This window comes from Triticum urartu, chromosome 4A, assembly GCF_056163025.1.
Source record: "Triticum urartu cultivar PI428250 chromosome 4A, HENAU_Tu73, whole genome shotgun sequence".
NCBI classification, from domain to species: Eukaryota; Viridiplantae; Streptophyta; class Magnoliopsida; order Poales; family Poaceae; genus Triticum; species Triticum urartu.
Window position 1 is genome coordinate 570908565 of NC_141876.1, and position 15576 is coordinate 570924140.

Genomic DNA, 15576 nt, shown 5'->3' on the forward strand with positions numbered 1-15576 from the left:
CGGCTTAAATAGCCGGATTTTGTCTTGGGCGGCGAGCCGAAGCGGCGCCACGCGGCGTCCGTCCGACCGCCAGGTTTTCGGGTGTTTCCGTGTGGGGCCACGTCGTCAGGCCGACATGGCGGGCGTGCCCGGGTGCGCCCAGGCGCCCCCATATCCGCCCCATATTTAGGCTGGATATGATGGTGCCGGTCAGCCCGGATGTTTGAGGGCCGTTTGAGGGGCCCGTCTGGATAAAAAATCGTGACTACGCAGTGACCGGACGGTCCATCTGGACGTATGAGGCGGATTTGAGAGGTCCGGTCGTAGATGCTCTAATCGATTGATGGATTTCTGCAACGTGTATGAACAGAATATACTGTGCATGTTATAGTATTTGGAATTGAATGAAACCACTGGGGCGGCTAGAGCTTTAGCGTGTAGTGCGATCGTGCAATGCTGCATGCGACTATTTGAGCCATGATGTCCTAATGCTGATAATGTTATTTGAGCTATTTTATCCTTACAAGGCATTTGTTTAGTGTTGCAGGTTGCTAAAGAGATAAATTCAGAGGACAAGTCCCAAAATGATTCCATCTTTCAGCTAGTAAGTGAATAATGATAGGCGGAACACCTAGACTTATCTATCCATCCTTATTATGTTTATGACAACTATCACTAATGTGTTTATGACATATCAATCAGTCATACCTCATGTGCCCATTTCTTCAAACACGATCGGTGATCCTTTACAATTCTTTGCACGCTTAGTTGCCTTACCATCCTTGTATAAAAGTGGCAATACACTGGTTTTGGCCTTATGTTAGCTAGTTGGGCGACTCGTGTTCTAGAGAAGACAAAAGCAGTTATATAGTATATTCATTTTCCAGAACCAATAATGGGATGCGACGTATGCTTATGTTAGAAACGTGGAATGTCCTCTTGTAGTTGTAGTATTATCTACTCCCTCCGTACTATAATATAAGATGTTATTACATATCAGTTGTATTTATAACTTATATTATGAGACAAAGGAAGTATCTCTGATTTATATATTGTGGATGTTTTTTCAGTAAATGACCCTGACAGAGGCCCATGAAGGGTTAAAGAACAAGCATGAGGAGAATAAACAACAAAATCATACAGAATGGCTCGAACCATCTTGTTCATATAGTTTTCTTCGCTGTTGGCTGTTTTTTTTTCTGGTATATCTAGCCTCCAAATTCCCTCTTAACATGTCACCAAATTGTTGTGTCTGTATTCCCCACAGATGTGCCCGTGGCTATGAAAAATTGAATTGAGTCAAATACTCGCCAGGCGTTGTGGCAAATTCAGCATTGTAAGTCGGTATATGTTACAGTATGACAGTACTATGTCATCAGTTGTTGATAGATTAATGATACTCAGTTGATGGAATGGGTTTGTCTTCTGTATCTTGTAAGAGAATCTTGGGGAAGACTAGTATAGGGTCTCACATTAGGTGAGATTAATGAAATCAATCACAAAAATTCATATTTACACATTCCGAAAAATTTCTGAAATTATTTGACAACATATCTGCGCGTGTGGGAGTGGAACTCACATTAGGTTACAATTTAGAAATGTTCAGTTCTTGCCCATGAGTACAGTACAATATAGGCACTGCTGCTTTTCAAATGTGGGAGTGGAACTCTTCTGCTGACTGCTGTCTCTCTGAACAGCATAGCAGAAGTTCTGCTGATTTCTTGACATGGTGGAAAAGCTGAGCACACTAGACATCGAACTTGAAGTCTGGTTATCATCTTGATCGAAGAGTAAACAGTAATGTTATGTTGACATCTATATTATCTCAGTGAAAGAATGAAGCAGCAATACTTGTCCAATAGATTTCAGAAACCGACCCAAGGAAGTGAAAACTGAATAGTTTCTTTTTAAAACGAAGACGCCAAAAACGTCCGGCTTTAAATTAATAAAGCCCACATCAGGCAGTGTACATAAAACCAAAGTCTTACAGAGCACCAAACTGAATAGTACTAGATAATTTGTCTGTGCTACCTAAAATGAAACAATACCGTACACAATGTATGAAAGGCAAAAGGAAAATTTACTATACACCAGTATATCAGCCACACTAGCTACATGCACAGTACTAGTAGCACACAAAACTTGTCTCTCTGTCCTCAAGGGGCAGCCAGCTCCAGGTCTCCGGTTTTGCTCCCCACCTGCTGCTGCTGCTGCAGCAGCAGCTCGCTCTTCTGCGCCTCCAGCTTCTTCTGCTGGACCTTCTCGCCGTACATGTAGGAGGCGAAGCCCCAGAGGGAGAGCACCAGCGCGATGCCCTTTGGCCCGTCGAACTTCTCGTGGAGGAACATAACGGCGAGGATCTGGGAAAGCGGCAGGAGGACGGCGATCATGATGCCTGCCAGGAGCGAGGAGGCGCACGTGATGAGCCCCATGATGCCCAGGTTGAGCAGCTGCCACGACACGGCGTCCCACACGAGCACCAGGTAGTAGTTGGTCTCGCCGAGCCCGAACGCCGCCGCCTCGCTCCGCAGCGCCCCGAAGTCGCTCTTGATGGCCATGCCGAGCAGGCACACGATCGTGCCGGCGGCGCCCATCACGGCCTGCATCTGCATCACCGTGGAGTAGGGAGGCGGCGTCCTCGCGGCCGGTCCCGTCCGGCGCCCGTATCGCTCCATGGCGACCTCAACGAGCGGCAGCACGAGGCCGGCGAGCGCCGCTGCAGCGATGCCCTCGCAGAACCCGGTCCAGTATGCCTTGGATGTCACGCCCGCCGGCTTCCCGGCTCCGGGCCCGACACCGAGCACCGCTGGGCCGATGATGAGCAGCAAGACGGCGTTGGCCGAGAAGGGCGTGAAGCGGAGCCCGACGAAGAGGAACGCGAACACGGCGGTGAAGGCGAGCTGCGTCGCGAGCAGCAGCGACGACGTGGACAGCGGCAGCGCCTGCGACCCCATCGCGTACACGTAGCAGGACACGGCGTAGAACCCGCCGAGCACGGCGGCCGCGACGACGAGGCGGGGAGGGAGGAGGAGGTTGGCGATACCGTGGCGGCGACCGCGGAAGAGGGAGACACACAGGGGTGGGAGGAGGAGCGGCCAGCCGGAGATCTGGAGCAGCGCGGAGAGCCACAGGCGTTGCCCGCCGTGGACGAAGTAGACCCGCAGCAGGAGCGGCCCGCCGGCGCCGATCAGGACGAGGCAGGCGCTGAATATGACCAGCGGCGACGGCCGGTAGCGAGCCGGCGAAGCTGTCGAGGCGGCTGTGGCGCGGGGCGGCGAGGCGGTTGGTGTCTTCGCTGCTTCTTGCATGGCCGAACTGGCACTAGCAGTTATGGTTGCCATGACGTGTCCTAGCTAGAGGTACTTGTATTGCTACTTTGGCTTACGAGTTTGGTTTGGACTGGCTCTGTTTGTTAGATGCTCGAGATGGGATGAGCTTGTGTGTTAGATGACAGGCTTGTGGGGGTTTATATAGGAGCAGGAAGATGTTAACAATGAGTCGGACCCCAGAGAAAAAAAATTAACTACACTAATTAGTTAGATGGTCAGTCAACATAAAGGAAGGAGGAGAGAAGTACACACGTAACAGTTAACAATGAGCTCTTCAGTCTATATGTTATGTTTTCAATTCAAGATATATTTGTCTCGGAGCGCTGCCGATAATGGCAGTGGTATGTACTACTCCACCTGCATTCATCTTGATATTTTTCGTGCATGTTTAATACTCCTTCCGTCTCATAATGTAAGATGTTTTTCGACACTATACTAGTGTCAAAAAGCATCTTACATTATGGGACGGAGGGAGTATTCATTTGTCCGATAACGGTGCAAGAGTTAGGCTATTTTCTTGGAGAAGAAGACGACGTGGCATGAAGCTTCCAGGGCCGAGGCCGAGTCCAGTCCTCGACAAGGGTTTGCCGGGCTTGGGGGGGGGGGGGGGGCTTCTTTTTGGGCAGATGATAAGGAGCATGCCCATTTTCGTGATTGAATTGAATTGCCCAAAAAAACATAGAAGAAGAAGGCGACGCGGCACGACTGAGTCCGAGACGAGGGCTCGCCGTGACCTCATCTGAGACAAGTGGCGGGAAGCTACGAGGGAGACGAAGGGGAGAGATGGATGACACTATTTTCTTGTTTCCAAGAAACTGATAAATAGTCCGTCCCATTTTCACGATTGAATTGAATTTGCATAAATACATAAAAGCATTAATCTCCTCCATGTGCCCTTTTGCGCCTTCCACATACATGATCTTCCACTAGGAGCATGCTACCGCAATCTTTCTCAGGATCACATGTAAACAAAGCCAAGTATTCTTGTTAAAGCACAAATCATTCCTGCATCTCCAGATACCCAAAGAGTAGCATCATGAACAAGGTTATTGCCTTGGTTCTTTTTGTTGCTAACCCACCATCTAGCCACACTTTCGTAAGTGACATGGGCATCAATGCTAGTAAGAGAGCTGGTAATTTTCCAAACTTCGACAACAATCACATAGTCAAAAAAAACCTTGTGTATGCACATGATTCCGCTTCACAACAGAAAAAGGCAAGGGACATCATCTAAATGTTGTCTTTGACAAGGTTATCCCTAGTAAGCAGTTTGTTATGAGAAACAAACCATAAAAATATATGAATTGTAGGAGGAAGAGGAACAATCAATTGCCAAATAGCAGGAATATAAACAAGAACACTCCTCCTAAAATTGGCAAGAGCATACATGGATCTAAACAGAGTAAACTCCAACAGATTCCAACTTCCAAATGATAGCATCATCCTCATTCATTTAAATGCAAGGATTAAGCAATACTCACTAAATCAAACCAAAGGAGCAGCAACCTATTATCCACACATCTCCTAAAGGTTATCTTTAAATTGCAACCGACCCAAGCATCAGATATAGTTATATTTTGCTCATTGGCAATAATATGCAGCTCACAAAACTGAGAATAGCTAAATGATCATTTGATGTTCTTTTATGTCACAACTCATGGCCGAGTAAGGGTTACTAAAAAAAACGAGTAAGGGATGACACTTGCTTCATACATTGACCGGGGCGCAACAGCAACTTGCATGCGAAACGGTCAAAGTTTCATGACCCTGAACTCGTGCCGTGCTTAATTTAACCATTCTCTTATTTTTAATCAAATTTGAACACCATTCTCTTTCTCTAACTCTCTTCTAATTAAATTTGACCATTTTCAGTAAGCACTATGCTTCCGTGTCCATGACCAACGACCACTTCTCAATGCCAATAGCACCGGTAAAATACTAAGCCTAGCCTAGCTACAACGAAAGCCTCTCTAATACTACATAAGTACTCCACACATGCATGTACGTAGACGTGATGATTGTTTACCAAGAAGAAAACAAGATGATTGTTTACCGAGAAGAAAACAAAGGTGAAGCGCCTGCGCAGAAAGTGCAGCCTTGGGCTGGATGTGTTTGGTAATTGGTCTGCGCATGGCCGCCGCCGGGACCGAGTAATTAGAACGCATGTGCCTTGTTGCCCCCAACTTGACAACTTTCATTTCTGTATCTTGAGAGATTTTGGAAGTACTGGCTTTTTTTAAATTTGCTCCGTAATCTACTTTCTGATATTTATGTTGGCATTTTTGCGATGATCTAAATTGCTAATTGTAGCTGGACCAAGATTCCGATGAACAGTAACGTAACATGCTCCCTCTCTAGACCGGCCAATCGACATAAGCAGTGCATGGCTACAACATTTCACTCATTTTACTACATTTTTTAGAACACTAATTTCACTCAATTCAAAAAACAATTCCACCATTTCGAAAACTTACGTCATATCATTGGAAAATCATATTCCCCTCATTTCAAAAACTGATTTCACTCGATGGAAAAAAATGTTTCACTCATTTCAAAAAACACCTTTCACCCATTTCAGAAAACGGACTTCTACCTTCGATCTGGACTGTCCATTCTAAAGCCAACGGGCATGTCAATAGATCTCGGTCGTTGTAGCTCCCTAACTTTTTGGAAGCTTTTTTCTTTGCATGGTAATACGTGTCTCATTCATATCATAAAGATCAAAATACAAGTCACGTAATGACCGACATGACAAAACTGAAAAAATAGCAGAACATCTCTTAGCTTAACACCAACGCTCGTCACTTGCCTCCGGCACCACCACATCAGCCACAAAAAAAAAAGAATGACGGATCACCTCCTCACCCGACCTCGACGCAGCTCCATCGCTGATATGTAGCTTTGCGGACCTCCAAGGTGGCTCACCAAAAGTGAAACCCTTGCCATTGAACGAATCAGACCGGGACAACACCCCGGACACGCGATCGAACTCCAGATCTGGCACCCCACCACGACTAAGACGTTGAAGGAGGAAACCATATGTGCCATCCATGAACCACGGACCCAGCAAACATTTCGTCTTCCAGCTGTCGTCGATGCAGACCACAATCTGCATCCGCTCCTGAACTACCTCCCAAGCTCTGCGCTGACACCGGAGCAAACGCCGTCGCAACAGCGGAGCCCAAGGACACATGCCCACCACGAGGATGTCGTCGCCGCCACGCCATCTTTGCTTGAACAGACTAGTTTCCAAATCCATCCTCAATCATAGGACTGATCGCCTCGTTTGGGAAGAATCTGAAAAATCTTTATTCAGCGCCGCCATCGCCGTCGCCGAAGGCGAGACGATGAACAGTCTAAAAATCTAGACTACGTAGGCCTAAACCGATCCACACGTGTGAATCCGGCGACCTCCCTCACCATCGACGACCGAGGTCGCCGGCTAAGGGGAGCCGCCGGAGGAACGGTGGTGGAGGAACTCCGCTGGCGGCGGGCTGGGGAGATCGCTTTTCCTTTCTTTGAACCGAAGAAAGAAAACGCCTCAACTTTTTGGAAGCCTGAAAGCTAAGCTATAGTACTTTGTAACGTAGTTATGACCAAAATTATTACCTTGTAAGTGTACATGTACCAAAAACAATTTGTAATCAATTTACACGTAATTTTAATCCAAAATGACAATGGGTGGGTGGGGGGGGGGGGGGGGGGTGGAGATCGATCCTAACAAGGTAGCATCCAATCTTTCTTTGTTGGACGATTTATCTTGAAGCTTTGACATGGTAACGACTGCTTCACGACGGCTCCTATGAACACTGATGATGTTGCAACCCGGCAAGAAAATAATTCATCTATCCATAAGTTCATTAGTTAATTGTTGGATTTTCTTTAGCGATGTGGATTTTTGGAACCTAGGTGCACATGTACCCGGTTTAGCAACAAAAGAAAGTAAAAAAAAAATTCAAATATTGTTAAAAAAAATTGCAACAAACATTGTCTGGTGCATTACTCATGTGTAAAGTTTCGCGACAAAATGACTTCCATGGTATTGTTGGCAAAAAAGACATAGTTGCTCCTTAAAAGTATGTGAATAATAAGCTTAATATAGTATCTATTTTTTAATCATTCGACGTGAGTGGTGAGCAATCTCAAAAACAATGAACAATAGTATCTATTTTTTATTTGCCCAAAAGACCACAAAAGTCATTTTATTGCGAAACTTTAAATGTGAGTAATAAAGTAGACAATGCTTGCTGCAAAAATGTTTCAAAAATATTTGACCTTTTTTTGCAATTTAGGTACATGTGCACCCATGTTCACCATAGTATTTTTGTTTCTTTAGTCCTTACTTAGCCGTGTTTTTTGTTTCACTTTTATTCTCTTACTTTATAAACGCCATTATAAATATCTTCCATGATACCTCGCTATAGCTATAGCTCATACCTCACCGGCGAACCAACCTGTGGTACAATTGTTAGGAGGATAGTGGTATCCCCGGTCCACCAGGGTTCCATTTCTAAACTTGACTTTGATGCCCATATTTTCTTGAATTTATTGCAGGCTTTTCAGGTTCGTTCAGTGGGAGGGGATGTTCCCATCGATTACGAGGCGACTGGTGACTTCGTCAACCTCAAGATGCTATGTTGGTTCTGTGTCTCGAAGGTGCTCATAGGAGTAGGGTGTGCGTGCATGCATTCATAGGGATGAGTATATGCTCGTATACATGAGTGACTTCGATTATACTGTATTAAAAAAAGAAGCTAATACCTCACCATGAAGCTGCAAAAAAAACATAATTAAATCATTGCATTCTTGATTACTTATGTGGGAGTCTGTGTTGACATTTTGTTGATTAAGTTGTACTTTGAGCTGATTGTACTTTGTTCCGTGGGTCACAAGGTGGGTTTAAACAAAGCAGGTCACCAATGCATGCAGACTCACAAATTGCCTATAAGAAATTTGTGTAAGTCAGTCACCCTTGTGGATAGGCAGAGATCAAAATTGTCATTGCTATACATGAACTCAACATGTTAATAAACTACTGAACGAGACACTGCAAGTCTGCCGGCTCTTACCACACAAGGTTCTGGTGGTCCGTCGTTGAGAAGGTCTGCACGTGAGAAGTTGGTAGCAGTAGGTTGAGATAATAATCGATAGCAGGAGAGACTTTTTTGCACTTTCCAGCCTATCCGCATTCGGTTGAATTCTCAACGATCCAAGCGACGAAAACTCATCACCTACTGCAAGAAAATCAACTCGGTCAATTACTCCATCGACCAATATTCTCTCTATCCGGGTCAGGGCATGTTTTCATTCAGGGACGGAGCTCCCATGTATTCACTGGTGTCAATTGACACCAGTGCCTTCTGCTGGCTTTTCAGCTAATAGTATTAACAAAAACTGCATATGACCCCAGCCCAAAAATCCATTGACCACAGCCAAGCAGCAGACCAGCTAATCCCTAAAGCCTTAGCCCATAAAATCCATTAAGTTCTAAAAAAAATCAACAGCCTGCGGCAGCAAACAACGATATAAGGCCAGGCCCAATGCGTACGCACTATGTATCAATTAATCGATGTACGCTACCCGGCTGCTGTACGCGTACGCGAACAGACAGACGCCCTCGTCTTTTCGCCTCCTCATCTCGAACGCTAATTCCGCAGCCGCCGCAGCGAATCGCGACGAACGACGGCGAACTCGACACCGTTTCTTCAGGTGAATGTTGACATCGGCTGACCGTCCGCCAGTGCATAATCTTTAATTTGCAAGTGTTGGCTCTTCCAATCCCAGATAATTTGCACCTTCTCTCTCGCCTCTCGATCTCTAGATTGTCTACAGACTACGATTCTACATGTGCAATTATTTCATGATGGCTATTGGCTAAGTAATTTTTTTAGTTTATGCCAAGGACCAGGAAGATATGGATAATTTTTTGTTGAAAGGGAAACGACCAGCACTAGATAGTAATGTGGCAGGGTCTTCAAGGCCAGTTAGACCAGCACTTGATTTGCTATGTGGAGAAAAACATATTTTCTACAATAACGAATGACGATGTGATTGATCTATTTAAGAAGATGAAAGATCGAGAAGGGAAGTTATGAAATGTGAGTCTCGTATCACTTTATTTTTTCCTTAACGATACTTATTTTTTGCACTATTTCTTTCTTACTATTGTTGTGAATATAATATGTTCTTTTGTTCATCCTTTACAGAAAGTTACAAATGAAACGTTCCAAAGTCATCCTTTTGCGTATTATTTCCGGAATATGTAAAGAAGTGTTATTTTATGACTTTGCTCAGCCAATACTCGCTACTCGGTATGATTTTTTTAGATGTAATAATAATATCACCTGCATATTGTTGCTTTTTATATCGCTCTCGGCCATTATCTATGGTGTTGCACCATTATAATTTCTGCTAGCGGCTTAGGGTGGGAAGCGGTTGACACCAGTGCTCATTTTTTCTAGCTTCGTCCCTGTTTTCATTTGGTCTCGTTTTCATTTGCTGCAAGAAAATCTGAAGCACAACACGGTCTCGTTTTCATTTGCATGCATGCAGAGTTTTGGAGGCAAGAAAGAAACAGAATAAGAGATCTTTTAGGGCCACAATAGACGACCTATCCATACAACGGCAAACAAGCTGTCACTAAACAGTGATTCACATGGACAGTCGGTATTTCTACAGACGGACTCGTTCCCTTTCTACCTTGTTTTTCTTCCAAGTCATGAAAATATCTATGTGGAACCTTTTATAGACAGCTGAGTCAACCCCGTTGTACATGCCCTCAAGATCAAAAAAGCCTTGGAGGCTGGAGGGTGTTGATACACTTATTTCATACCAGCAAAAAGTTAGAAAGGGAAGGGCGCAAGGAGAAGTTATTTTTTCAGGATTGTTTTTCTTAGCAATCAAGATGTTCGTTGTATGAAATGTAGCAGCAGATATAGTCACGCATGGTTGATTGGTTCAAACTGCAAAGATCAATGATGAAGCGGAAACCACATATAATAAGGATGGAAAATTCTCTGGACATTTTGACATGTGTAAGTACTATATATTAATTGCTTAGATAAACTAATTAGAACTTTGACGGAAATTGCCGAGTCAATAAGGTGTGTACGCTACTAGCCCCGTCATACTCCTGTGGAAAACTGAAATTGTGTTGTTGTACCTACACTTGCTTGGGTCGGTTTGTGAATTATAGTGGATAAGTATTGCTGCTTCATTCCTTTCACTAGTACAGTATGTCAACATAACAAGACACACATCAAACGTCAAGGTCAATGTCGAGAGTGATCTTTCTACCATGCACGGGATATATCGTGTATGCATCCCCGTTTGTTATTACTTTGAGATTCGTGCTAGTACGATATTTGACGGTTTGCAAAATTTGTCTCGTTACAAAGTGTTACATAATGTTTCGTTAAGTTTTTGTCTTGTTTCAAAGTGTACCATAATGTATAATTGTGTACCAACAAATAAGAATGTACTTGTTTCCGATCAAATTTGCTAGTAGACAAAGGTATACGGCAAAACATTATGCTACACTTTCAAACAAGAAAAAACCCTAAAGAAAAACATTTTTTTTTTGAAAAAACATGGCATGGATCTCAAAACAATGATGGACTGTGGATCCACACACCATTACTTGGTAGAATAGCATTCTCTTATGACCAGGAGTCTTTCGTACTTCACTTTGAAAACCTGTGTTTTCTTCTTCTTAACAATTGATACATGATTTTTCAGAGGCTTTCTAACATCTAATATAACCTTTACTCTATAAAAGTTACCAGCAAAATCACCGAAACCCTGCTCCTCTACATAAAACTCACTGACCTTTCTTGCAAGAAGCTTCATCAAAGGGCCAAACCCATCCGAGAGATCATCGAATTGTATCCATATTTTGAAAGTGTTTAGGTCAATCGTCGACGGTTTGGTGAATCCTTCATATGGGAAATCCCCCCCCCCCCTCCCCCCCCCTCCCCACATCCATCACCTTGTCCCAATCTCCCAGGCATGAGAATTGCATAGTATAAAGGTTATTGCCCAAAGATCGAAATTTGACAGTCTGGGTCAAATCCCTTGCGCTTCTCATATTCTTGTAAAACTAGAAATCAACATACTCAGGGTTTGTATGCACTTTGCTGATCAGCAGCCACCAAGCCTCCATAGTTTCTACCTGCATCACATCCTCATAGACCAGGTCATCTATCTCTCCTTCGTCAATGCCCAATCCATTCATTAGACCCTCAAATTCCTTGTCCTCGCGAACAGCCGAAGCCGATGCTATGGCCCCCATCGCCGAACTAGTTCAGCGCCCTGAGGAAGTTTCACAACCTAAAACCCCACCGCCGCCGCCATGCCAAGGCCGGGAAGCAATGCAAGGTTGCCCCTGAATCACCCCGAATGCAGGACGGGAAGGACTCAACGGCGACTCAGGTCACGATGGCCTACTCACATCTTCCACTTCCGAGAAGTGAACATTTCTGAATAGGCATTTTAAACAAAAATAATATTTCTGAATACGCTTTATTAACTCAACCGTACCACTTGACTTCTGTGTGCCACCTAGCTAGTTCAGAATGAAACAATGTCTTACGAAATGTATGTCTCTATACTATAGTTTGTACTTTTGAATGGCAAAAAAAAAAGTTTGCTACACCAATAATTTCAAGGGGCAGCCAGCTCCAGGTCTCCGGTTTTCCTCGCCACCTGCTGCTGCAGCAGCTCTCTCTTCTGCGCCTCCGCCCTCTTCTGCTGGACCTTCTCGCCGTACATGTAGGAAGCGAAGCCCCATAGGGAGAGCACGAGCGCGATGCCCTTTGGCCCGTCGAACTTCTCGTGGAGGAAGAGGACGGCGAGGATCTCGGAGAGCGGAAGGAGAACGGCGATCATGATGCCGGCGAGGAGCGAGGAAGCGCAGGTGATGAGCCCCATGATGCCCAGGTTGAGCAGTTGCCACGACACGGCGTCCCACACGAGCACCAGGTAGTAGTTGGTCTCGCCAAGCCCGAACGTCGCCGCCTCGCTCCGCAACGCCCCGAAGTCGCTCTTGATGGCCATGCCGAGCAGGCACACCATCGTGCCGGCCGCGCCCATCACGGCCTGCATCTGCATCACCGTGGAGTAGGGAGGCGGCGTCCTCGCGGCGGGTCCTGTCCGGCGCCCGTATCGCTCCATGGCGACCTCAACGAGCGGCAGTACGAGCCCGGCGAGCGCCGCTGCAGCGATGCCCTCGCAGAACCCGGTCCAGTATGTTTTGGATGGCTCGCCAGCCGGCTTCCCGGACCCCGGCCCGACACCGAGCACTGCCGGGCCGATGATGAGCAACATGACGGCATTGGCGGAGAAGGGCGTGAAGCGAAGCCCAACGAAGAGGAACGCGAACACCGCCGTGAAGGCGAGCTGCGTCGCCAGCAGCAGCGACGACGTGGACAGCGGCAGCGCCTGCGACCCCATGGCGTACACGAAACACGACACGGCGTACAAACTGCCTAGCACGGCGGCCGCGCCGACGAGGCGAAGCGGGAGGAGGAGGTTGGCGATGCCGTGGCGGCGGCCCCGGAAGAGGGAGACGCACAGGGGCGGGAGGAGGAGCGGCCAGCCGGAGATCTGGAGCAGCGCGGAGAGCCACAGGCGTTGCCCGCCGTGGACAAAGTAGACGCGGAGCAAGAGCGGTCCGCCGGCGCCGATCAGGACGAGGCAGGCGCTGAATATGACCAGCAGCGAAGGCCGGTAGCGAGCCGGCGAGGCCGTCGAGGCGGCCATGGCGCGGGGTGGCGAGGCGCCTGGCGTCTTTGCCGCTTCTTGCATGGCTGGGCTGGCACTAGCAGTTATGGTCGCCATGAAGCTCAGCTGGGAATATGCGTGTTCTGCTACTTTCGCAGTTTCGCTCACGAATTTTGTTTGGAGGCTCCTGTTTGCTGGATGCCCCAGATGGCGATGAGCTTGTGAGTAACATGACAGGGTCGTAGAGTTTATATAGGAGAACTAAGTAGGTGGGTCAAACTTAAAGGAAAGAGGAGAGAAGTACACACGTAGCAGTTAACAATGAGCTCTCCGGTCTATATCTTCTGAACTTTACCATGATATATTTGTCCCGAAGCGCTGCTAATAATGGCAGTGTATGTACTGTAATCCATATCTTGCGTTCACCTACAGTAGATATTTTTCTTTCATGTTTGCTATTTGTAAGAAAAGAGTTGCTAAAAGCACCAAAACTTCATAATAACCATCATATGGAGCACATGCAAAAAAAACCAGCTCTAGCAGAGCCCCCGTATGAGTCACTATTAGAGTCCTTCATATCTGGCCTCCGAGCCTTCATATTTAGCATCTATGTGCCAAACTGCTAACTTATGAAATCGTGTGGCATGAAAGTAAATTCACATGGTCCCTCACCTCACCGTGGGGATGGAAGAGAGGCCGAGGAAAAAAACGTTCCATTAGCGAGTGGGCCCCATGAGGCAGATGAAATTTGGAGGCTAGAATATATAGCGATTCTGACTGCATATATTTTTAGCCTACCATCACTATAGCGATTTTGACGATCGACTTTTTGGCTACTCTGCTAGAGTTGCTCTTAGTCACCTAAAAATTGCAAGGTCTATTCCACGTCGGCTCCACTAAATTACTAAGCCTAGCTAGCTACATACTCCTTTCTTGAATAAACAAAACGAAGGAGAAGCGGCAGGACCGAGTCATTGGAACGCCTGTGACTTTTGTCTTGAAGGATTTGGTACCTTCATTTTATCTGTCCAGTCACTAAGAGCAACTTCAATAAGCGGATCCATTTCGTTCGCGCATGTTCATTTGAGTCCGCACCGACAAAAAAAACTGCCCAATGCGCTGATCCATTTTTACTTTCTGTTCGCTTTATGTCCGCGTAGATCCATTTCAGGCGTAAATTTGGGTTGCATTTGGGTTCGAGGCGGACACAAAGCGGGCGCTCTTTGCGTCCTCCTCATCCGCTGCATGCGAGGCTGGCCCACCTGGCATAGACTCAGCATCTCCCATCTCTCCTCCTTTTTCTCTGCCTAGCCCACGAGCCCCCGTACACCCACACCGGCAGCCGGCCTCGCCTCGCCTCCCCTCCCCTCGCGCCCGGGCGTCGCAGATGCTCGAGCCGGAGCGCCACCACGCCCCGCGTCGCGCCCAGCCGGCACTCCCCGCGCTCGCCCAGCTGCTCCTCGTCGCGCGCCCGACCGTGCCTGGTTCGGAGCACGCCATGGACGCCGCAGCTCCAGGCGTTGACGCGCTCGCCCCGCGCCACGAGTCGGCGGAGCTCCTTGCCCAGGAGCCAGCTCGCCGTCGCGAAGTGCATGCCGGGGCAGCTCCTCCGCCCGATCCCGAACGTCACTAGGTAGCTCGTCGCCGCTGTCCTACGCACGTACTAGCTAGCTAGCTAGCCACTGTTGGTGGAGCATGCATGCGGGTGTTGCCGCCAGCCACGCGTGTGCTAGCTAGCTAGCTAGCCATCGCTGCCAGCGTGCGTGCTGGTGCTGCTGCCTGTCGCTGCTGGTCGCGTGTGTGCTAGCCAGCCGCCGCTGGTCGCGCCCCGCTGTGGCTTCGCTCCGCCCCGCCCGTCATCGACTCACCGCGGCCTCGCCTCGCCCCGGCCTCGTCTCGCTGCTCCCAACTGCGCGCGGCCTTGCCTCGCTGCACCCGGCCGTGCCCGTCCTCGCCTCATCGCGCCCGGCCGTGCCCGTCCTTGGATCGTCGGGCGAGAGCTGCGGCACCGTAGCTGCAGGGTCAGGGCGAGCTGCTGCGGCGGCGGCGAGCTGCGGTGGGCAAGGTGATGCGGGAGCTCGCCCTCCAAGTGTTTGACAAAATGACGACACGGACATGTCAAAAATGCATCCCATGCCCGTTAGGCACACCGGCCGACCCAAACAGAAAAGCGGACGCGGACACATGGACGGGCGACCCAAACGGACAAAAGAAGGACAAAATCCGTGTCCGTTTGGGTCGTCCCGTTGGAGTTGCCCTAATCTACTCCTCTTTGCATGTTAGCATTCTGTAATTTATTTAGGTCGGATTCATATTTTTGTGTAAGCTGAACAGGGTCTATTAAATTGCATATAATTTTGTTTTTAAATGGGTCACCCTTGTGGCTAAGCAGAGATTGAAATTGTCATTTTGCTATCTCAACGTGCGTTTGATAGTCAAGTATTCCCTCGGTAACTTAATATAAGATTTTTTTTCTTTTACACTATGCAAGGTATTTGGGATGCATCGTTGACGACGATAAAATTGATGACCGCATGGGTGCTGTATG

The 15576-nt window shown here is 47.4% G+C and overlaps 2 pseudogenes; both read right to left on the bottom strand.

Annotated features, from left to right (window-relative positions):
- Positions 1-1865: 1865 nt before the first annotated feature.
- On the bottom strand, positions 1866-3434 carry LOC147976722 (purine permease 3 pseudogene; annotated as a pseudogene).
- An 8378-nt stretch (positions 3435-11812) lies between these two features.
- LOC147976723 (purine permease 3 pseudogene) lies at positions 11813-13245 on the bottom strand (annotated as a pseudogene).
- Positions 13246-15576: the final 2331 nt, after the last annotated feature.